Below are 23,977 nucleotides of genomic sequence, written 5' to 3'. Positions count from 1 at the left end.
CGCTTTGCGGCGCTCTGCCACCGCCGCCAGTAGGTCCGCGGGGGAGTCGGAGCCTTCACACGGCCCGACTCCCGCGCGGACCAAAAAAGAAGCTCCAAAATGGAGCTTCTTTTTCCGTCACGTTTGCGACGTAGTGAGGCGCCAGGGGCGCACTCGCTACGTCACAAGCGACGCGACGCGTACGGACGCTCAGCGTCCGATACGCAAAGATGGCGCCGGCCATGTAGAAGGGCCGGCGCCATCTTGTACGGACGGAGTCCGTACTAGGCCCAGGGGCGTCTAAAAGAGACACCCCTTTTTTAAAATGGGACGTCCTCCGGATGTCCCAAATGCCGGTGCAGAAAGCACCATTATACGCAAAAATAAACTTATTGTATATCAGCCATGGCCCTCATGCAAACAACCTGAAGTGTTCACATCCTAAGACTTTTAACAGCCTAACACCATTCATACGGCAGTACACTAGTGCCACTGTTAGTTGTGTAATGTAAATAGTTCCTGCCCTCATATTTTAGTGGAAAAACTGGTGCTGCAACACTCCACAACCCACCTACCCACACTAGTTTCTACTTTAATAAAGGGGGGAAACCCACTGAAAATGGCTATATCAGCAAAAGCCTGATGCCATTGGATTCAATCAGAAAGAAGCTTTCTAATTTTTTTATTGTCTAGTGAAAGAGGGAACTGCACACGTTCCTTTATTTTTTAAGGTACAAGATCTAAGAAAGTCATAGATGGATGTGAGGATCCTGAAATCCAGGGCTTGCATTCATGGGTTGTATCTAGAATAGGGAGAGCAAGCATCATGTAGGGCTGTAGCTTTTTTTTCCTGGTTCCTACCATTGTTTCAATTCCCTCCATTAAATTTCCCTCCAGGTAATATAAAAGAAAATGAATCTGGATTCTGTAGTTGATATGCTAGTGAGGAGCAGTGTGTTTTAGTGCTTTTGAGTGTTGGACTATGACTCTGAAGGTCAGAGTTTGTATCCTTGCTCAGCTATGGAAATCCACTGGGTGACCTTGGGTAGGTCATACTCTCAGTCTCGGAGGGAGGCAAACACAAATCTCCTCTGAAAAAATCTTGCCAGGAAAAACCTGTCACAGGTTTGTGTTATAGCTGCCATAAGTCAGACTTGACGGCACACTACAACAATCTAGAAATAGTTAAATGTGGGAATTAAGTGTTGGAAAAATTACACCCAATTGTCTGCAAGGTTGTTAATAACAGATCTATCTTTCAGTTTCCTGTCATCAGGTGGAAAATGAAAGTGTCTATTTCTTCCCTCTTTGTATTTCAAACTATGGACAAACAAATATGCAATATTGAAGCAAACACCACCAACAACAAAACACACACACCAAAACTTTGTTTGAAAATCACATGGAAATACACACTAGCCTGTGGGGGAAATATGTTAAGATACATGAAGATACAAGAAAAATGTATACATTAGGGGAGGAAATGTGAACTCAAATCTACAAAAGCTTCCACATGGGAGGAACTCTCAATGTGACATGGATTAGAAGACAGGTGAGGCTCTGGGAAACATGACAAAAAATGAAAATGAAAGATTTTCAGATCAATAACCAGGAATGCTGAAATCCCATTCAACTCTATGCAAATTAGCTGCCTTAATATAGTAGATTTTCCCTGGTCCACAAGACCCTAGTTCAGATCTCTTGTACTGAAAATTCACCGACTGGTTTTAAACTGGCTTCTCTCTGTTTTCCACCCCACATTATCTGACTGACCTTATGGTCCTGCTTCAATATTTACTGAGTTTAGTTAAACTATTTCGAAACATGGGAGCACAATGTAAATGCCAATTATGATTGTTCCTGTTTGCCTTAATTTGAACGACTCTTGTTCATGCTTAACATTTGCTTGCCTGTAACTCTTCATAACCCCTGCACCCCTCAGAAGCCTTCACTTCAACAAATGGCAGTTAGCTAGCACAGATGAAGCACATTTTTATTAAAACTGCACACAACTGACAAATCACAAGCTAACTTAAACCATTTCTGTTCTTGACTTTCTATGCCATTGTGTTTTTAAACAGATAAAGACCCTTTCCATCAATACAAATTCGGGAGATGAGTGTGATAGAAGAGACCCTAAAGCCTTTGCAAATTTATTTTCTTTGTAGATAAATATTTGCAGTTCTTTTCAAGGGGAATTAGCTAAGGCAAACTACAGATATATGGAAGCAAGAAATTACAAAGAATGCATTCAGCAAATAACTTTTTCCACCATAATTTATATGTTACTTTGCTCAGCATTCTAATAATTCCTTATGTATATTTAATGAGCCTACTAGACAGTTCTTAGATTTAGGAAAATTCTCCACCAAATGCCTTGAATACACATGAAACAATGATGCTGGCTTTGTTCACCTTCATGTCAGTAACTCTTTGCATCCAGTGAATTTCTGTTCTGTTCCTAAGCACCAGTGACTTTGATTTATCTGGCATACAAAGAAGTCTTAGGTGAATAGTTTGGCACAATTTTAACTGTCATGGATCTCTCATATGGAATGCTGGGATTTGGAGAATACCATAAGATATAGTTCTGAGAACTGTTTGTCAGAGACCTCTGGTATTCCAGATGAGGAAAAGACACTAGAGCTCTCTAACCGAGATTTCTGAATACATCATCATACACTGAGTATATCATAGAACTGCCTCAAACTTGCAAAAAAAGTCTTTGAAATCTGCACAGTTCACAATTTGGGACTCACAACACATAAAAATCACACACCATCTCTTTGCACAGAAAACAGAATTTTTCTTTGTAGAAAACAACATTTTGTGTACAGAAAACACAGAAATACTATTTTCTGTTCAGAGAATATTGTTTCTTGTGCTGAAAATGTTGTACTTTGGGACTTAATCTGCACAAAACCCATGTGTTTTCTGCACAGGAAATAACATTTGCTATATACAAAATGTTAATGCTCTTTTCTATGCAGAAATTGCTGTTTTCTACATTAAAAAAAATCCATGCGCAAATTATTCACACAATTTGTTCTGAACTGTGATTATTCTCATCAGTCCAGGATTCTTCCTATAAAGGTTTTCTGACACTCCAGAAGCACGGTTTTGAACCTTAGGGAAAAAAATCATCCCTATATCATCAAACTACAACTTCCAGAATTTCAGAGGCTTGAGCCATGACAGTTAAAATGGTTTCAATGTGATATAACTAATGCAATCCAAACCATTACTAATGTTGACTGAATAAGGGAAACCCTACACTTTCCCCCTCCCTTTGATTACACGTTTTAGTTTAGTGTATTTCTGCTCTCTTTTGTTAACCCAGTGACAGACAATTGGGACTCATATGATCAAGCAGGTAGCAGGCCTGGCCAGCCTCTGTATTCTTAATAGGAAAAGCCTCTGTTTTCCTAATAGCCAACTGACCATTATGGTACCTAAATCATCCCTGCTTTCCTTGGGATCAAATAGGGAGCCTCCATGGTATCTATCATCTTGGTAAAACTGCAGTGAATTAAGGGAAATATTCAAAAAGATTTGCCTGGCTATTTCCAATCAAAATATAAATTTCCAATCAAAATATATAATTCTGAATTCTTTGGCATTTATTTCTCTTTCATCTTAATACTTAATGTCTTATGTAGTTTTAATCGCAAATTGTTTAACTCTTTTTAAAGGGGAGATATTGTGTATATGATACTATTGTATGATTTTATATGCTGTTAGCTGCTTTGATTGTTTTTACAAAAAGTGGGATATAAATAAAAGTTTTATTTATTATTATATATTATCTTGCTTTTCTTCCTTTCTTTTATTTGTCTGGGCCCATCTTTTGTCTAGCTTTTCTTTCCTGAGGGCTAAAATACCCTGAAGTCATCATATCTTATCTGATCTTGGAGACTAATCAGAGTCAGCCCTAGTTATTACTTGGATAAGAAACCATCAGGTGTTGTAGGATATATTTCAGAGGAAGGAAATCGGAAACCACCTCTGAATATTCCTTGCCTAAGAAAACCCTATGGAATTTGTGGGATCACCATAACTTGACAGATGACACACACATATCCACTTTTCATATTGCACTAGTGACGCAGCACTGTTCCTCTCTCTCTATTTTTCCTTTAATTCTTCAGAGGTTCACTCTAGCTTATTCAACAGTAGCCCTTCTCAGTACATTATACTTCTGTGATATCAGGATAGTTTCCCCAAACATTACTTAAGGTTTCGCTGCAATTACCATGTTACATTATTTGTACTTCACTTCAAGTCATTAGTGATTTATGACAAACTTTAGGCAAACCTACTATGGGGGGTTTCTTGATATGATTTGTTCAAAGGGGGTTTGCCATTTCCTTCTCCTGAAGCTGAGATTGTGAATTTCTCCAAGGTCAAGTAATGAGTTTCCATCACTGAGCAAGACCCTGGTCCCCATTATGTGCTAGTCCAACACTCAACACACAGCACCATGCATTATTTAATGCATTTTAATACAGAGGGAAGATGTGTTATGCTCAATAAAGCCATTATAATAACTTAGGCGGGTTACAGACCGCCCATTTGGGGTGGCCTCTACCCGCCCCTTTCCCCACTGTATCGGGGCCTCAGCTGCCAGAATGGCAGCCTCCGAGGCCCTGATCCGCAACTTTCCAGGCCACGGGGAAGCGGCAAAAGGCCTGGAAAGGGGTGTCCTTGGGGCTTCAAGCCCCAAGGACACCCAATGGCAGCGGGGAGGAGGAGAAAGGGGCTGCCCGGCCCCTTTCTCCCTTGTGTCCCTGGCACAGCTGTCTGAAGGCTGCGCCAGTGATGCAAACTGCAAAAGGAGCTCCGTTTTGGAGCTCCTTTTCACGCTGCGGAAAGGGCGCTCTAGGCGCCCTCGCGTGGCGTGACGATGTCTCATCCGCTCCACCTCGTTTGGAGGCAGCGTGTTTGTGACGTCGTAATGGCGGCACCCATGTGCATAGGGTGCCACCATTTTGTGTGCACTCTGCGCGTGCTAGGGTTAGGGCCGTCCGGAAAGGACACCCTTTTCTAACCCTAGTACGTGCAGAGCGTGTACTTTTAGGCCCGTGTGTAACGGGCCATAGTCTTCAAAGATTGCCCTGTGCCTGTGACTCTTAAAATAACAAAACTGTGCACAGAGAAGAGATTTTACTGTGTTTATTCTTCCTACTCATTAACACTCAATATGGAATTTAGGCTTGTGTGATCACTGTCAGATATAAAACTGTATTTGATTGCAAATCTTTCTCCAGATCCAACAGCCCACAAATGTTACTTTGGCTTCTACACAGCAAAATGAAAATGAAATACCAGAAGATGTGTGATGCTTGGCTGCTGTAAAAGTCTGCAAAACTTCCCAGTCAAATTGAGATGATTTCCCCTTTCTTATATAGAGCCTGGTTTTTGAAGTAGAGAGTGATCGTATCAATTCTCTATATGAGATAAAGACAAAAGATAGCTAAGAATTTTGTTTACATGGAACAAAACAGCACCTGTTGCTGTACAGGGATTAGCTCCAATTCACTGGAAATGGCAAAAATTCTGTGATGTTGAAAGAACATAATTTAGTGCAGGAACTTAGTGCAGTAAAAAAAATTTAAAATGTGTACTTCTAGTTACCAGCTGCACATTCCAGGTGAAAATCGTATGTACACCAAGGTTTGCAAATCACTTGGGAGGCAATCTGTCACACAATGCAGATGGCACAGGTAAAATTTGCTGGGTTCACTGAGACTAGCCTTGAGCACATTTGCATATTTGTTTCTTTATGGTGAAAGCCCTGTCAAACTTGGGATGTTCATAAAGCATATATTTAAAAACTTAGTTCTATAGGTCAGGTGGAGGCTATCCTTCATGATATTATTGACACGGGAGCTCTGACTGGGCAGCCCCTTATGCATGGGTTATATTTCAGCCAAACTTTTCTTCATAAAGATCTTGAAAAGAGGTTCTTCCAAATTGCTTCTGTTGAATCCCTCACTGCTTGCAAGTAGTTACAAGTAATGTAAGTAGTTTTCATTTAGAGGGTGGAGGAGATGGTGGTATAACAAAGTTACATTTTGAAAGCAATGCAACAATTCAGAGTAAAGTTAGGAAGGGGTTAGACTCTGATGGGTTGCTTTAGCACAGTGGTTCTCAAACTTTGGTCCTCTAGATGCTTTGGACTTGAGCTCCCAGAATTTCTAACTGCTGCCCAAGATAGTTATTAATTATTATTATTATTATTATTATTATTATTATTATTAATGTTTCCCCGCCTCTCCCAGTGGATCAAAGCGGGGTTACAGACTAAATAAAAGTACAAGGTGTTTACCTCAAAATTCAATTAAAAGCAGCTAAGAACAATAAAATATCCAACATCAGGCTATAACAATAGCATCAACAAGCAAGGCAGGGATCATACACAGACAGAGGCATATCATTCATATCATATCAGGAGGTGTATTCATATCAGGTGGGGTTGTTGGAGTTCCTCAGGACTCTGTTTTGGGTTTCCTACTGTTCTCACTTTAGACATCCCTAAGAAAACCTATCAATTCTTTTGGTTTTTCCTATCATCTGTATGCCGATGATGCTCAGCTGTATCTTTCCACCTCTGACCTTTCTCCGGGGTTTGAACAGCAAGTTTCATCTTGTCTTATAGCTGTCTTTTAGTGGATGCACCATCGGCGTTTGAACCTCAACATGTCCAAGACAGAGCTTCTTGTCTTTCCACTTAAGTCCACCTTTCAATACTCCTTTTCTATTTCTGTTGATGACATCTCTATTCGACCAGTCCAGGAAGCCTACAGTCTTGGTTTCATTTTTTATTCTTTTCTGTCATGTATTCCCCAGATCCAGGCCACAGCCAAGGCCTGTAGATTCTTTCTCTGTAATATTGCTAAAATTTGCCCATTTCTCTCAGCCTCTACTGCCAAGGCTCTGGTCCATGATCTGCTCATCTCGCGACGATTATTGTAACCTCCTTCTGGCAGGACTTCCTCTCTCTCACTTCCATCCATTGATTTCTGCCCAGCATTCAGCTGCATGCATTATTACATCCACTTGCAGCTTTGACCATGTTTCTCCTCTATTATCATCCCTTCACTGACTCCCCTTCCCTTTCCGTATTCAGTATAAGCTCCTGTTGTTGACCTTTAAAGCCCAGCATGGGCTGGCCCCTCCTTATTTATCTGAACTTCTTTCTCCTCACATCCCCACTCTTACCTTCCATTCTGGTAGTCAAAGTCTGCTGTCCCAGGCTAGGATTTCCACTGTCCCTTCCCAGATTTGTCCCTTCTCACTTGCTGCCCCTCGCTCCTGGAACCTTCTTCCCCCACAAACACAGGTCACCACTTCTTTAACCAGTTTCAAAACTGAGTTGAAGACTATATTGTTCAGGGAAGCGTTCCTAGGCACTGTGTGGTTGTTTATCTGATTGTTATCTGATATTTGATTTGATATTTGATGTTTCATGTTTTTAATTTGTTGTCTGCTTATTTTATCTAATTCTTACTTGTAATATTATCTATTGTTTTATATGTATTTTGTAGAATGTACACCATTGGCAGGTTTTATTTTTATTGATTTTATTGTTTGTATGTACACCTATGAGATGCCCTAGTAGGGGCTTGTTTGACAAGATTGGGCCGGGAGGCGAGCCTGAGCTTGGTTAGTCTTAGGCACCAGACTTTATCTGATTTGGACACTAAACAGGATCAGACCTGGTTTATAGTTGGATGGGAGTTCACCAATGAATACTAAGTGTGGTTGCCATATATTTCTAGGGTAGGAAGGGCATAACCTTAGGGTGTCAGGTCACAGCCTTCCCTTCCTTGTCATTGCTTGGCACAAAAAGAAAAAAAAGAGAAAGAGAAAGAACAAGTGACCATTTTGTATTGTGACATTTTCAATTTTTTGCTAAGCAGGGTTTAGTCCAGATGATTTTAGGATGGGTTATAGAACGCTGCTTTGAGGCGGTCTGCTGCCGCCACCGTTTGCTCCGTAAGGGAGCCGTTGCAGCCACACCGCGCAGCTCCCTTACGGAGCAAAAAAGAAGCTCCAAAATGGAGCTTCTTTCTGTGGCACCCTAATGATGTCGCGAGGCGCCGCTGGTGCACTCGCGACATCATTAGCGCCGCGACACATTCGGACGCACAGTGTCCGATACGTAAAGATGGCGCCGGCCATGTGGAACGGCCGGTGCCATATTGTACAGACAGAGTCCATATTAGACCCAGGGGTGTCTAGAAGAGACACACCCCTTTTTAAAATGGGACGTCCTGTGGACGTCCCAACCCGTCAGTGTTAAGCTTTATATATCACCCAATTGTTACATAGTCAATTAAGCCTTAGTTATTAGATTTATTCCCTCCTATTGAATGTTAGCATAATGGCTCCTAAAAATGGAACAGGAGATTGTAAGGGCAAAGGTCCTGCCCCCAAAGTGCCTCCCAAATGGGTTCAGGTGGTTCATTCAGTGATGAAGAGATTCCCTGGGAAATGGTGCTATCTAGGTTTCAGGATCTGGAATCTGAAAGTGCTGGATGTGTTCTGCCTGTGCCTTCTGTGCGTAAGGTGACGAGTGTCTCGGAAGAGAGAAGGATGTTTAATGAGTTCTGCTCTCGTCCTAATGCCCTAGAACAGTTACATGCCCAGGTTTAAGGAGCCATGCCTTCTATGGGTCAAGATACATTCAGGTAGCGGGAAGTTCACCAGGTGAGGCTTCTGATACACAGTTTTCTTCACCTCAGGTCACTTCACCATGGGAATCAGGGCATTTTCAGGCATCATCACAACCTACCACTGTATCTGGAGTTCCTATGGCCCCAGGGACACAACCAGCCCTGTTTGGACAGGTTTGAGGATGGCCCGCCCCTCAGATGGCATCATCTTTTGGGACATTGCCTCTGGCTATACCTTGTCAAGGTTTGGGTGGTCACCAGGTGGCTAATCCCACAGGTTATGAGTTGGCCTCCCCATCTGTGATACCAATTGGTGACATAACACTCCCATTAAGTGACCAATTATCCCAAGCGACATGGGATAAGATATTGAAGGGCGAATACATTGATGTGTTTAAGTGATGTATAGAGAGTTGAATAAGGAGGAGAAGGAGGAGCTTGATGACAGGGAAAAGGAGAAGTTGAAAAAGAGGTGGATTGAGGGGAATTGGTCTAATTGGCTCTCTTGCTTCCTGATTTATGCAGGCTTTAATGCATGTGTGCAGCCTATGCAATTGTCCAGGAATGCTGCCTACACAGCTGACTAGAGAAGATGAGGCCAGACTACCAGCAGCAATTCCTTCTTAAAGCACAAACAATGTCTGATAGAATAGCCACTAGCCAGTCCAATGTTCAGGATTTCAGAGAGCCACGCCACCAGTCCAGTCCAAAGTCAAGAGTACCAAAGGGTTAGTCAAGTGTCCGGTCCAAGGTCAAGGATTTCAAGGCAGTCAAGAGTCTAGAAGTCAGGTCCAGTAGCATTCTCTTAATAGAGCAGATAGTCTCTGACAAACACTCAGTGTGTCCCAAGTGTCTTATATCTAATTCCCTTAACCCAGCTGTTGCTTCTCTGAAAGCCTCTTGGAATGACGAAGGCACACCCTTTCTGCTCTTCGCTGGCTCAAGGGAGGAATCTCAATGTTCTGCTGCTCTAAGTCTCCCAAGTCTGGCACTTCCACTGGGGCAAGGCTGGGCTACTGAGCCTCAGGCTCCTCTGAAGGAGATTCCCCAGAGCTAGGGTCTGGCTGAGCCACAACCACTGGTGCTGGAAGAGTAGAGCTGGGACTTGGCAGGGCAGAACTGGGGCCTGGCATAACCTCAGGTTCCTCCTGCACTTGAGGAACCAAGTCCTCCTCATCGTCCTCTGAGTCCTCCTCTTGGCTGGCCATGACAGTGATCTGCCTTTTTATTTCAATATAAAGACATCATTCATATGGTATAGACTATTTGGGCCCTGCATGGTTGCTCTATGATGAGGTATTCCAGATGCGAGCTGCTATTTACCCTTCGTTGTGGTGGGACACAATGCACATTGTGGATGCCGCTCATGACTCCCACACAGCCTACACAGGGGGAGCATTCGCACAATGAACATTTGGTCGAGAAGGCCTCTGCTTCATCTTCCTTTTGTAGTTCAGGAACACCAGGCCAACAACAGAAGGTGTTATGCTAGGAATTCAGCTTGCAAGGATTTTGCAGTCTCACTCATTCAAGAATTGCACTTGGGAATGTAAACAGTCCACCCAGAAGGACCAGGATCCTAAAAAAGGGGCTGGGGCCACCAACCCTCCTTCAAAAGGGACCTAGCCCAAAAGATTTAAATACCTTCTCTGTTTGATTAGGACATTATCTTGTCAGGGAGGTGGCATTGTTTTTACTGAAGGGTTTTACTAATGATTTTAAATCCTTTTTTTTTTTTTTTTTTTGGCAGCATTCAGTGTCCCTTTATGGTTCCCAACTAAAAGTCAGTCAGAGGAATGGAGGAGTTGTTAAGACAGAAGACAGCAAAGGAGGTTTCTGAGGGTAGGGCCTCCCTGTTGTGGACAGTGCCTAAGAAGACACCAGGGGAATTCCAGCTGATACATAATCTTTCTTATCCCAAGGGAGATTCTGTTAATGATGCCATTCCACATGAGCTGGCTACTGTTAGATACATTTCTTTTGATACACCATGAGGAAAGTAAGAAAAAACAGCATAGGGGCTGAACTGGCAGAGTGTGATATTAAATCAGCTTTTCGAATGCTGCCAGTTCACCCTAACAATTTCAAATTGTTAGATTTTAGTTTTGATGGTGAGTTTTATATGGACCGAGCACTTCCCATGGGGTGCTCACTCTCCTGTTCTATCTTTGACATTTTTAGCACATTTTTGGAATGGGCAGTAAAGAATAAGGTGGGTTTAAATGGGGTAATACATTATTTAGATGACTTCCTGTTTGTTGGAGAATATGGATCTGGTCAATGTCTTCAGCTGCTCCAATGTTTTGAAACATTATCTGGGTGTTCCCTTAGTGTCCGAAAAGACTGAGGATCCATGCCACCAACTTACTTTTTTGGGCATACTGATAGATACAATCAACCACTGTTGTAGACTCCTGGTTGACAAACTGCTTGACCTCAGGTTCAGGCTCCACAGTTTTTCTTCCCTTAGAAAGACAGTTCTAAAGGAGTTTCCGGAGTCTATTGTCCACCTGAATTTTGCTTGCAGGGTGGTGGTCTCAGGCAGGGCTTCCCTAAGGCATCTCTGCAATGCCATTGGCTGTATTTCATGCCCTCATCATAGGATCAGACTGATACAAGGCATCTGCCAAGATTTAGACATTTGGTCAACACTTTGGGAAGTATTCAATGGTGTCTCTTTTTGGAGGGAGGGGAAAAAGTTGGATGTCATGTTGCAGGTCTCTTCTGATGCTGGTGGCTCAATTGGCTTTGGAGTTTATTTTTGAGGACGTTGGTGTGTCTAGAGGTGGACTGGTGAATGGATAGATCACCTCAGACTTAACCTTTTTAGAACTGTTACCCATTTTGGTTGTGGTGCATTTATGGACAAGTGAGTTGGCCAACTGTGCAGTCCGTTTCTGGTGTGACAACATGGCAATTGTACAAATAGATCACTGGGGTTATGAGGTTAATCCATGCATTCACATTACATTGCTTGTCACATAACATTCTCTTCACAGTCTCTCACATCTCTGGAATTGATAATGAGATAGCTGATTCTCTTTCCCATATGCTGATAGAGCAATAGTGTCATAACAGTTTATAGTTATTTTCAAATTTATTTTAATACTGTGTTAAGAGATCCTTTGAAGGTTTTTTTTTTTTTTTGCTTTTTTTCTATTCTCTTATCAAATCACTTCCAAATAATAAGTAATAGAAAGTAATGGAAAAATAACTAGCAGCACAACAACCAGTGCAACAAAAACTATAGCAAGCAGTGCGACAAGTGATGTAACAAGATTTTTTTTTCTCCACCACTATACCAGCATGATGTTGTGCTTTGATTGTTAGACCTTTGTTCTGGGAGACCAGAGTTCAATTCTCTGCTCAGACATGGAAACTCATTGGGTGATCTTAGGCAAGTAACACTATTTCATTCTTGGGAAAAGGCAATGGTAAAGCTCCTTGGAATAAACCTTAGCAATAAATCTTCTCTAGCAGAGGGAGAGAAAAAGTGCAGTTTGACACCATTTAATTGCCATGGTTCAATGCTATGGAATACTGGGAACTGTAGTTTGTGAGACATTTAGCCTTCTTTGTCAGAGAGCTCTGGTGCCAAAACAAACTATGATAGCACTGAGCCATTGCAATTAAAGTGGTGTCAAACTATAATTTCTGCAGTGCAGATGCAGTCTAAGAGAGGGGGATTCAAGGGAGCCAAATTCAGCTACATTACATTTTTCAGTTAGATCCTCCATTCCCTCTTCCCTGCACAATGTCCTAAGTTCCATCTTGGCATGGAACATAAAATCAATTGCGCTATCATTCTTATATTGTTAGTATATCATTATTGAACGCTTCACACATGCACTGCTTTTGTGCTACTGTGCATGTCTGAAAATCAGGCTTCGGTCCCAAACAGAAGAAAATATTAAATATTTGTATATTTAACAATATTATTTTTATCCAGTAGACAGATGATCATGCCTTACACCTCAAAATAAGAGAGAAACCCACTCCAAAACCAATGCTAGCAATAAGAATGAATTGCCAGTACTGAAATGCACTCTGGGAAAAGGTTCCAGATTGCTCTGCGATAGCAAGAATGAAATGTTATTGGCTTCTGCATCTTTGTAACAGCATGAATGAAGCGCTATCGACAAGCCATTTATGGGGTTTCTCCATGAATAAAAAGTTATGGGAGCATTCCATGTTGTTAACAGGAGAAGTACGGTATGAGCATGACATCATGTGAAAATTTTCATGTGATGATGACAGGAGCAGTCTACTTTTCACCTCATGTGATAATCTCCACAGTGTAGCAGTTCAGCATAGCTGTAAGATTAGCTTTCAACTCACTCTCCCCAAATCATCAGACACTCTTTCATCCAACCTTCAAAACTTGTAGTCCACTTCCAGTTGTAACAAATCCCCATCTTTCCCTCTCTCCCTCTTAACTAAACAAAGGCCCGTACAGTGATGATCCTTACTATAAATGAGAATTGTGCTTCATAGAGCAAAATTCTCTGTATTTTACCAAAAACATTAAAATTCATATGGAATGGAGTTAGGAGTTGCAAAAAACAGATGTGGTGTCCATGATCTGTTGCCCACTCCACTATCCATGCATACTCAGAAGTAAAAATTCCATTGTGTTTAACAGGGTTAACTTGAAGGTAAGTGGATAAAGGATTTTAATCAGGTTTACTGCTGGAATATATTATTATAGTATAAAGTCTGTGGTTTGAAATCAGAAGGCTTCGTCTTCACTAATTCTCGGCTGATAATGACAGTGGGAGGAGGTGGAGGTGGATAAGGTAAGCATAACATATTCCCAGATATTCTCATAAAATCTGTGTGATTTACACTAGGCATTTTGCACATTCTTGGTTTTGCTATAAGAAAAATTATACTCTTGATTTGAATTTATGGTCGCCATAAGACAGCAATCTGTCCCTCCAGTGAATCATTGTTGGTGTAGTGAATCATATTTTGCCCTGGCATCATTTCAGTGACTATTCTATTTACTATGACTTCCCTCAGCTTCAATGGATGCTGGATGGAATCCTAATGACAGCATAGCTGTAAAAAAGAGAACAGTCTGTGTTGCTGGCTGCTTCTCTTTTATATATCTATATCGATATCATTGGAAAATGACGAGCTGAATCTGGGAAATCTGCACTACAGATAATTTAGGCAAAATGCAGTATCAATGATTTATGGTCCTTCCTTCAATGAATAAAACACTCTTGGAAGGGAGAATCTGTCACTTCATCATAATGCATTTTTAAAGTCACCCGTCATAACTTAAAAGCCATCACAGTTCCTCTCTTTGCCGATATTGTATAATTAGAGAAATATATCTGGAATGTATTACAGCCTGAAATTATAGTAAAGATGTCCTAGATGGATTCTACCTTGTTCTTTGATATAGTATTTAACAGACACCACCACCACCACTTTGTGATTATTATCAATCATCATCATCATCATCATCATCATCATCATCATCATCTCATCCAGGGAGTCATTACCAAGCAAACTAGACACTGAGCTTAATAACAGCAAATATACAAGCTCCAGTTTGTTACATTCAGATCACATTTTGGACCTTGATGAAATATACTCTAGTTCCTTCCTTTTCACTAAGTATTTATTTGGAGAGCCAGTGTGGGTGCAGAAGTTTGAGCATGGGGATAAGACCCTAGATACCAGAATTTGAATCCCCACTTGTCCATGGGTGACTTTGGGCAAATAACACTCTCTCAGTCTCAAAGGAAGGCAATGGCAAACTGTCTCTGAACAAGAAAACCCTGTGACAGGGTCATATTAGGGTTGCCAAAAGTCAGAAATGACTTAAATGCACAGAGCAACAACATGAACAACAATTTTATTTAACACATTGAATTTAGTTTCCTTCTTGTACTTTTGATTAATTAAGCATTGCGTGCCAAGCAAGTGTATACTCTGTCTCCCAGGGACAGAAACTGTTTAGCAAAACATTCTTCTCTTTCCTATTTTGCATTTTGAGTGATCTGATGTCCTAAAAACAATATTTTAAAGAAGTGCATAAAATTGCCTCTGCATTTGATCTTTCAGTGCTTACTTGCATAATTCTATGCTTTATTCTACCATGTGAGTACAGTACACAACTTTTTTGGTTTTATGGAGAAAATTAAGGTAGCTCAAATGCCTTAAAGCAAAAGAATCAAAGACTCACGGGGTGGGAATGTTTATGTGAATTTTAATAGAGAAGTATCTAAGGGCAAAAAGTAGAAATCTGATAAAATTCCTTTTCCCCCAAAGCTTCAGTGAATCTGGTGGCTAAAGAACTAAGTCACACCATGAATTATGTACATGCTGGCATGCACTAGTACCCTGTTAGTGACATACATATATGGGGTGAATTATTTATCTTGACACTACAGATATATTCTGCTGACAGTGATGGAAAAAGTGTTACACATATAGCAATGTTCTGCATTATGGTTGTGCATTGCAGTGGCTCATTGTTGCACATTGCATAATTGTGAGTGTGAACCGCACAGTGTGGTTGTGCATTCCACATTGTGGTTGTATGTTGTGAATTGCCATTGCACAATGACACACAGTCATTGACATGTGCGGCACAAAGTTGCTAATAGGCATGGAAGTTGTGTAATCTGGTGTTAGTATATCTCCGCATGAAGATATTTATGCTATCCAGAAGAGATGTTGCACTGCAGTCATAGTTTTAAGAACTATATAATTTTGTAGTTATTTAATGTGTGTTGCTTGTTTAGCCCACAATGATTACTTAATTCGAGGACTGACAACTTCAATGGGTTCAGAAGCCAATTTTCTGTCCCAGTACACTTTGAGAACCAAGTGGGGTGGTTAGAAAATGCAAACAAACAATAAAAAAACCCTAACCAACCAAAATTGGTAATAGGAACAATAGTTGTGAATCCATTTATTTGTATTCTACCATTTTCTTAATCTGAGATTCAAGGTTAAAAAGATTCAAGGTTAACAAAGGTTAAAAAAATACAGCTTAAAATATCAAGCAAAAGTTAAAAATATAATTGAACTATCAATTGCTAGTGATTTCCTATCATCATTGATGTATAATATCAATTACATATGATGTTATCATCAGAACCAACAGATATTTTGAAGACCCTTGTATTGTTGTGGTGGTGGTGGTGGTGCCTTCAAGTCATTTCCAGCTTATGGCAACCCTGAAACGAACCTATCATGGGGTTTTCTGGGGCTGAGTGTGTATGACTTGTCCATCATATACTACCCATTTGTTGATTCCCATTAAAAGGAAACAATAAATAAATAGTACAGTGCATTCTGAAAGGCTCTTTCCACTTGAGCAGAATCAAACCTTGCTGAAATAAAAAAAGGAAGGGAGGGAGGGAATTCTTGAGTAGGGGAGAAGCCATCCAAAAGGCCCTGTCTCCCACATCCCTATTAGATATACCTGTAAGGATGTTGATACAGAGAGAAGGGCTTCCAGAAAAGATCTCAGAACACAGGCAGGCTCATATGACAGAATACATTGCCAGACAGCCCCTTGACAATGGTAAAAGAGATGAAATGTTTAAAAAAGGAAATTGCTGTTCCTGAATGCTTCCAGGAGACACATTTCATGTGTGTTTTTGTGTGTGGGGAGGGGGGAATGGACTGGTCTGAAGGAGAGTTCAGCTGCAAAAGAAAAACATTGGAATCTGTGTGCAGCTTAGATATGTTAATTTTTTGATTGAATAATTTCAGATGTTTTGTAATTCCCAGAAAAGATTATAAGATCATTTGAACATTTTTGGGTGATTTTTGGATTTCATTTGCACAGAAACCTTATGTGCACAAACATGGTTTTCACACTACACCCCCTCTCTCATTTGGGAACATAAAGTGTTTCTTTCGAGGGAACACTTTTTTTTACTACACAAAGTACCATTTATTATTACTATACAATACAATTTATTGAGTAGCCCAAGGGCCGTTTCAAAATACTAGTAACATAATAAAAAGCAGTATCACACAGCTATATATAAAATGTAAATACAGTGCACTAGGTGCAATAAACCTCCATACAATATAAATACATATGCATAACCTAAGCGTGCACCAGAACCAGAACATGCACTACTTGTCTACAGCTTATGTATATCTAAAAGATATACAATATGTGCTAAAGGATATACTAGTAAACAGATAAAATAAAATAGTTAACAATTAAACAATAGTATGTAAGATAGTTACCATAGGGAATAAAACAGAATTAAAATTGGAATTGAAATGGGAGGCAAAAGTCACATAAAATATCCGTCGACATACATCAAATCTGTTCGTCCCCCTTACAATTAACACCAATCATTCCAACATATCTAGATCTCAACAGCGATGCTTTATGAAGGAACCGGGCTGTAGCAATAGAGATTTTTTAATCTTGTCCACTCATAAAGTATGATGTTCTGATGTGGGTCTCCCAGTATATTGTTCGTTTAATATAGGGATGAAGATATTGATCCCTTTCTGCTTGGTACAAATTACATCTAAACAAAATGTGTGCTAGATCCTCAATTTCATGATCCCCACAAATACAAATTCGTTCGTTATAAGGGATACCCTGGAATCTTCCATGTCTTACCATGGTATCAAGTTGGTCGAATCTTGCTCGGGTAAATGCCTCTCTGAGATGTTTAGGGATCTGTATTTTTAGATAAGATGGCATTTGAAAGGACCGTTTGTATTGGCTCAACCATTTTAAATTGCCTACCCTACTGAGTGTGGCTATAACTTCTTGAGCCGCAATGTCCAAAATTCTCTGTCTTGCACCCTTTCTTGCTTGATCATTCATAGTACAAGCTACAGGGAGGCCACAGCTCTTTATAAAGTTTAACAGTTGCCAGGACCATGAAGATTGCAATTGAGAGTGCAACTGTTCTAATAAGCATAGTCTAGGAAGTCTGTTTGGCTCCATTTCATTAATTTTACACCAGTAATTGAGCACTCTGATTTTAGCTTGAGAGCAGATAGAATAGATTTCTAATTCCGCTCTCACAGCAGCTGCTGAGGTCCTTTTATCTACTCCTAGGATACTTCTCAGATGTTGAGACTGGGCTAGTTCTGCTACTGTGGTGGAATTTAGACCCCATACTTCTGCTGCATATAAAAGCATAGGTGTAACCTTAGCTTTGTATACATTAATTATTGGGGCTAGGGAGCCTGGGTACTTGTTGACTTTTAGTTTAAGAATGAGATTCATACGTGCCTTTGTTCTAAGTGAGCTTTTATGGTGATGGCATGACCAGGATCCATTCTCATTGAATGTTACACCAAGATAGGAAAAGGACTTTACTTGTTCAATTGGTTCACCCTCTAATTGCCATCTGTGTCTCTGCTGTCTTTTACCAAAAACCATTATGTTTGACTTAGATTTATTAATGGTCAGAGAATTATTCTGGCAATAGCAGCTAAGTTTTCTTAACAGCCTTCGTATACCAACTTGTGAATATGATAACATTATCATATCATCAGCATAGAGCAAGATGTTACAGGAAGTATGTAAAACACAAGGCATATGGAGTGCTGAGTCCTTCAAATGTCCTGGTAGATCGTTTATATACAAATTAAATAGCAAGGGGGCTAATAAGCACCCTTGTCGTACCCCTCTATATGTGTCAATTCTATTGGATAAGGCTCCATTTAACCCAAGTCTCACTTTCAGACAAGTACCAGTGTACAGGGCTTTAATTAGTAACAGCAGTCTCCGTTCTATTTTAAGGTCAATCAGTTTACTCCAGAGGATTTCTCTATTCACAGTATCAAAGGCAGCTGACAGATCGATAAAGGCTGCGTATAGATGTTTTCCTTTGCTAAGGTATTTGGCAATCATATGATTTAAAATAAAACAATTATCTATGGTGGATCGATTTTGTCTAAATCCCGCTTGCTCTTCTGATAGGATGCCCTTTTCATTAACCCAACTTTCAAGTTTATTCAAAAGGAGCCTAGAATAGATTTTGGCTACGATGTCTATTAAGCTGATAGGCCTGTAATTACAGGGGTCTTTATTGTTCCCCTTTTTATAAATGGGGACCACTATTGCCAATTTCCAGCCAATTGGAACCTGGCAGGTATTATTTATATGTGTGAAGAGACCTGTCAGAATAGGCACCCACCATTCACTAAATTGTTTAAATAATTCTGCCGGTAAAAAGTCCTCCCCTGGGGCTTTATTGTTTTTCAGCCCCTTAATAATAGACAAAGTCTCTTCTTCCGAGACTGGTGGCCAAGGAGGCAGGAATTCGATAGCTAGGGAATCAGCGCTTAAATGCTGGGTTTCAATGGAGCTATTTAAAGCAAATAACCCTTGGAAATAATTTTCCCATTCCTTAGCAGGTATAGGGATATCATATGGGAATCTCCTTTCCTTTAGAATTCCTGAGACAGAATGCCAAAATATAGCTGAGTTGTGACTTTTAGCGGCTAACTCTAAACCTGTCCACATTGATGAGGCATAATTTTGTTTCTTTGATTTTATTAGTTTTTTGTATTCCTTTCTGAGGGACAGCATCTTAGCTTGTACCTCACAAGAGGAACTCCGCTGTGCAGACCTCAGTGCTAACATCAGTTTCTTTTTCATTACTCTGCATTCTATGTCAAACCAGGGAGAAAAACCTTTCTGGTGACTTTTACCCACAAGGTTGGTTGTCAGATGACACTTCAGTGTTTGACATATGTTAGTAAATGCATTGGTAACAGATGGCCATTCTGCTGAAGTTGACTGAATTATATTAGTCCAGTTATCTATCTCTTCTAGTTTAAGGCTCCCTGCTATTGCAGTGGTATCAACCTTGGCCCATCTAAGTCTGCCATTCTGCCTCACCTCTTGATTATTTACGATCCAACTGTCTTCCCTACAACTTGGTCTTCGATCTGACAAGCCCCGAAATTTTACACTCACAGGTTGATGATCACTTTCCCCTCTTAGGTGGACGTCTATCTCAGAAAACATATCAGCCTACTACACAAAGTGAACAGATGTATCACAAACCATTCCAAGGTGTGAAAAATGGCAGTTAGCGTTCTCAGTGGGTATTTCAATGTGTCAAGACATCTCTTGTCACAAAGAACACCAAAATTTGCAAACATTCTTTACATCACTAATGTTCTTGGACGACAATTTGCTTATCACTTCAATTACTTAGATTACAACAGATCTTGAAGAAATAGAGAAATCACCTAATTTTGAAGCCATGATGTTACAATTCATAATATATTCTCTCTACACACACACACACACACACACACACAGAGAGAGAGAGAGAGAGAGAGAGAGTTTTATGTGCACTGGATAACTGGATGAAAATGGAGATCAGGGTTCAATTCCCCACTTGGCCATAGAAACAGTCTGGATAATCTTGGGCAAGTCATACATTCTCAGCCCCGAAAACCTCATGATAGATTTGTCTCAGGGTTCCCATGAGTTGGAAATTACTTGAAGGCACCACTATCACCACAGTGACAAGATCAATAGAAGGGAGTGATATCCAAGATATCTGTTGGTTCTCATGATAATATCATGTGTTATTGATATTATAAATCAACAATGATAGGAAATCACAAGCAAGAGAGGTTACAGTGTGTTCTTGTTATGCATAGCAGAATTGTTAATGGCAGAAATATGTAAGGTTGCAGGGCAAGGTGAGATGTTGCAGAAAGATACCAAGGCACATGGTTGGCAGGAAAAGGGCACAACTTTATTGAATACAGCTGACAGGTAGGGTTGGCGCAAATACATGGGTCTGGACCTAGCATTGTCCAACACTCCTGTTGCTCAATGAACCAAGTGGCCCAGCCACAGCTGGGCTTCGGGATGACCGTAGGGGGTAACCAACTGATTGCATATTCACATATTTGCCCCTTTGTCACCAGGGGATGCTGTTCAGGAGTTGCCCCCGCAATGGCAAGCCCTAACTGCTAACATTCTTGGTTCCTCATGGGACTCCCGGTCCTGTGCTCTGCAGTACAGGAAACCATGCCCCATCAAATCTACGGCCCATGCTACGCCTCCTAAGAAAGCTATGACAGCACCATAAACCTCATAACACACTTAAAAGGAGGGAGGGTGGAGAAAGCCAGGCTGGAATATAGGCCCAGCAACCAATGAAAACCCAGGGTGGGTGGAAGTCCTGCCCCCTCCAGGGCTTCCCACCAATTAGGGAGACCACTGGTTGATGGAAAGTGGGGCTTCTGGCTGCAAGTCCACTGAGGTCTGTATTCTCCAGCAGCTCCCAGATATTCCACCTCCCCAACAGCCCTTAAGGCCAATCCAAGCTCCAAAATTACTCCCAGTGCCTCTTGGGAGCCTGCAAACCTCCCCCCCCCCCCCCGGCCGCTCGGAATGGCTTTGTGAACCTGATGCCTCCTTCCCCCAGCATATGTTTGTCTGGAAAGTGCCCTTCTGCAGTGTAATTTGCTGAAAATTCTCAAGTTACTATCTTTCTTCATTTATATGGGACCTCCCTGACTTATTGGGTTGGCTTGAAGTCAGGGAGGTCCCATATCAATGAAGAAAGATGGTAGTTTGAGAATTTTCAGCAAATTACACTGCAGAAAGGCATTTTTCAAACAAACATGGCTATGTCTTTGAATTCTGCACTGCAGAATGTTAAAGTGCATAAATTCAGAGTTGGTTTGAATCTACTTGCTAGCTCAAAAGGTATACCTATATCAAACACAAGGAAGTCACCAGAAAGACGGCAGAGATGTTTTGCTCAGACCTCTTTTTTCTTATCATCTCCTCTTCTAAATAATAGGAAATAGGTGTAAAATAAGGTTTAGGCAGCTACCACCACAGCAGCAACAGTTGGCAAACAAAAAATATTCAAAAATATTCAAAACGTTCTTGAAAAACAATGTCCTTACCTGTCACAAATACTTAATGAGGAAAATCCTATGCAATTCAGACTCTATACATGTTTTTGCAAAGTAAACAACATTCTCTGTGCAGAAAACTGCATATCTGCACAGAAAACAAATTCCTTTCACAGCAAGCATGTATTTCTGGCAGACAACTGCTATTTGTTTTCTGTGTGAATAATACATAAAACTACATATTTTTGCCTATAAAAATATGGCTGTTTTGGACAGAAAAAGGCCCAACCTGTAAATGGTTATCAATAATTGCACAGCTTTTGACTACTTTCTTATGGCAAGGAGGGAAAAAAATGCTAAAATTGTTCTTGCCTATGAGAATGATATTCGTGAAGATTTACAAGTGTTATGTCAGTATAACTGTGAAGCCACAATTGGTGGCTTTTTAGGACAGAAGAATGTGATAGTTTGCAATCTTGAAAGGGAAAGAACAAATATATGTGAAAGTGGTAGTTTCAATGTGATGCCACCAAAGAGCACTGGCGTCATTAGGGGGATGTGGGTGTGTTGCCCGTATTGGATGACACCTCAGAAGATGCAGTCAGGCACACCTCCTGCTGTGGGATAGAAGGATCACCACACCCCTCCAGGATTTGTCACACTGGCAGTCCCTTCATCAGGACAAGGCTGCTGCCATGGCAAAGGAGAAGGGCCAGCACCCTCCTTTGGCCTCCACTCCCTCACCTTGAAGCGCCCCCCCCCCTACACACACTGAGTGACACCATTCATGGGGGTGCCACTACCAATCACAGATGTCAGTGAAAATGATAATCCCATTTTATTTATTTGACTCTCCATTCTGCCCTTTCCCCCAGGAGGCCAGGATTCATGTGAATCCCCTTCATGTATTAATCAACTGAAGTCAGAGTTCAATAAATCATCTTCCTACCACCCACTGGCACATGCAACAGCCTGTCAGACTGCTGACAAATTAAATTGGACAAGGATGGTTCAGATAGTAACATGGTGCCCCATGCTGTTTCCCAATCTTGAAATCCAGAGTGAATCTCAAGCTCCTGGGTCCCCTACATGGTTAAAGCTAACAGCCTTCGCAACACAAGTTGCCTTCCTGCTTCTCATTTAATGAACAATGAGCAGAGAGACAGAAATTTGTCCCATGTTTCTGTGGTGCCCAGGAGTGTTTTAGCATAAGTATGCCAACTGTGCCCATTATTGAAGATGTCTGATCTGGTCCCAGGTGCATGCCATAGTTACATCCCATTTGAACAGTTGTAAAATACTCTTTGTAGGGATTTCTTTGAAGAATGTTTATATGCTTCTCTTAGGACAAAGAGATGAAGCCAGAATATTAACTGGGGTTGGTTAAAAGGATCATATAATTCCACTGCTCCAACAGTTTCACTAGCTGTTAATGATAAATGTTTATACAACTTAGACCTAGGCTATCTGAAAAATGCCAGATCCTCAGAGAAGGTCCTTCTTTCTGCTGTACCACCTTTGCAGGTATGGTTGATGGGTGCATAAAATCAGGCCTTTCAGTGAGTACTCCTAGCATCTGGTACTTCCTCCCTTGGGAAGCTAGAATGGTTCCCTCCTTAAGGTCTTTCCATCAGCAGAATTAAAAGAATTTTTAATTCATCAGGCTTTTAGAATTGAGGAAAGGGCTTGTAAGGAGGTGTTGTATTGTTTTAAATGTTACTGTTAATGGCTTTTAAAAATCATTCATAAGTGTATGTTTTAAATTGTTTTAGCATTGGCCATAGTTTAATTCTATTTTTGTCTATTTTAAACTTTATTTTAATCATTTTAATTTGGAAAGTCACCTTGAATCCAAATCTGAGATAAGTGAGATAGATAATAATAATAATAACAATAATAATGATAATAATGATAATAATAATATAGCAACAGCAATGGCAATAGCAAGTACATTTCTATACTGTACTGTTTGTCAGTAAACTAAGCACTCCCTAAGCAATTTACAATCTGTAAGGTAATTTTCCCCAACAATCCAGGTATTCATTTTGTTTCCCCCCACGGAAGGATGAAAAGCTGAGCTGACCTTGAAGCCCTGCCGAGGATCAAACTCACAACCTTGTGGCTGTATTACAGGCATTTTACCCACTGCAGCATCATAATTACTTTGGGACACCATTAGATACTAGAATCTAATATAGCTGACATTTATTTATTCTGACCATTGGAGGAAAATGGTAGGTTGAAATAAAAAAGGGTAGGTTGAAGGATCATGGACTATTCTACTAAACAGCATACGGAATGGTGTTAGACATCACAGTCCAATAGGATGTCACTTCTCCCTCTGCTTAACCTTTCCTAAGAGAAAGATTGGTAGGGAGAGTTTGATATATATGCATGTGTTGGGGTGTGTGTGCCAAATATCATTTCTAGTAGGGTCTCAAAGATCATGCAACTGGTAGAAACCACTTGGA

General features: G+C 40.6%; 1 protein-coding gene across 3 annotated transcripts in view; it reads right to left on the bottom strand.

Moving 5' to 3' along the window:
* The window catches only part of BRINP3 (BMP/retinoic acid inducible neural specific 3), a 316,730-nt gene that overhangs the window by 39,964 nt on the left and 252,789 nt on the right, over window positions 1–23,977 (bottom strand). The window lies entirely within an intron of this gene.

Source organism: Sceloporus undulatus, chromosome 4 (genome assembly GCF_019175285.1).
Source record: "Sceloporus undulatus isolate JIND9_A2432 ecotype Alabama chromosome 4, SceUnd_v1.1, whole genome shotgun sequence".
Lineage (NCBI taxonomy): Eukaryota > Metazoa > Chordata > Lepidosauria > Squamata > Phrynosomatidae > Sceloporus > Sceloporus undulatus.
Note: the sequence above shows the minus strand (reverse complement) of the source record. Positions and strands in the feature narration are given on the sequence as shown.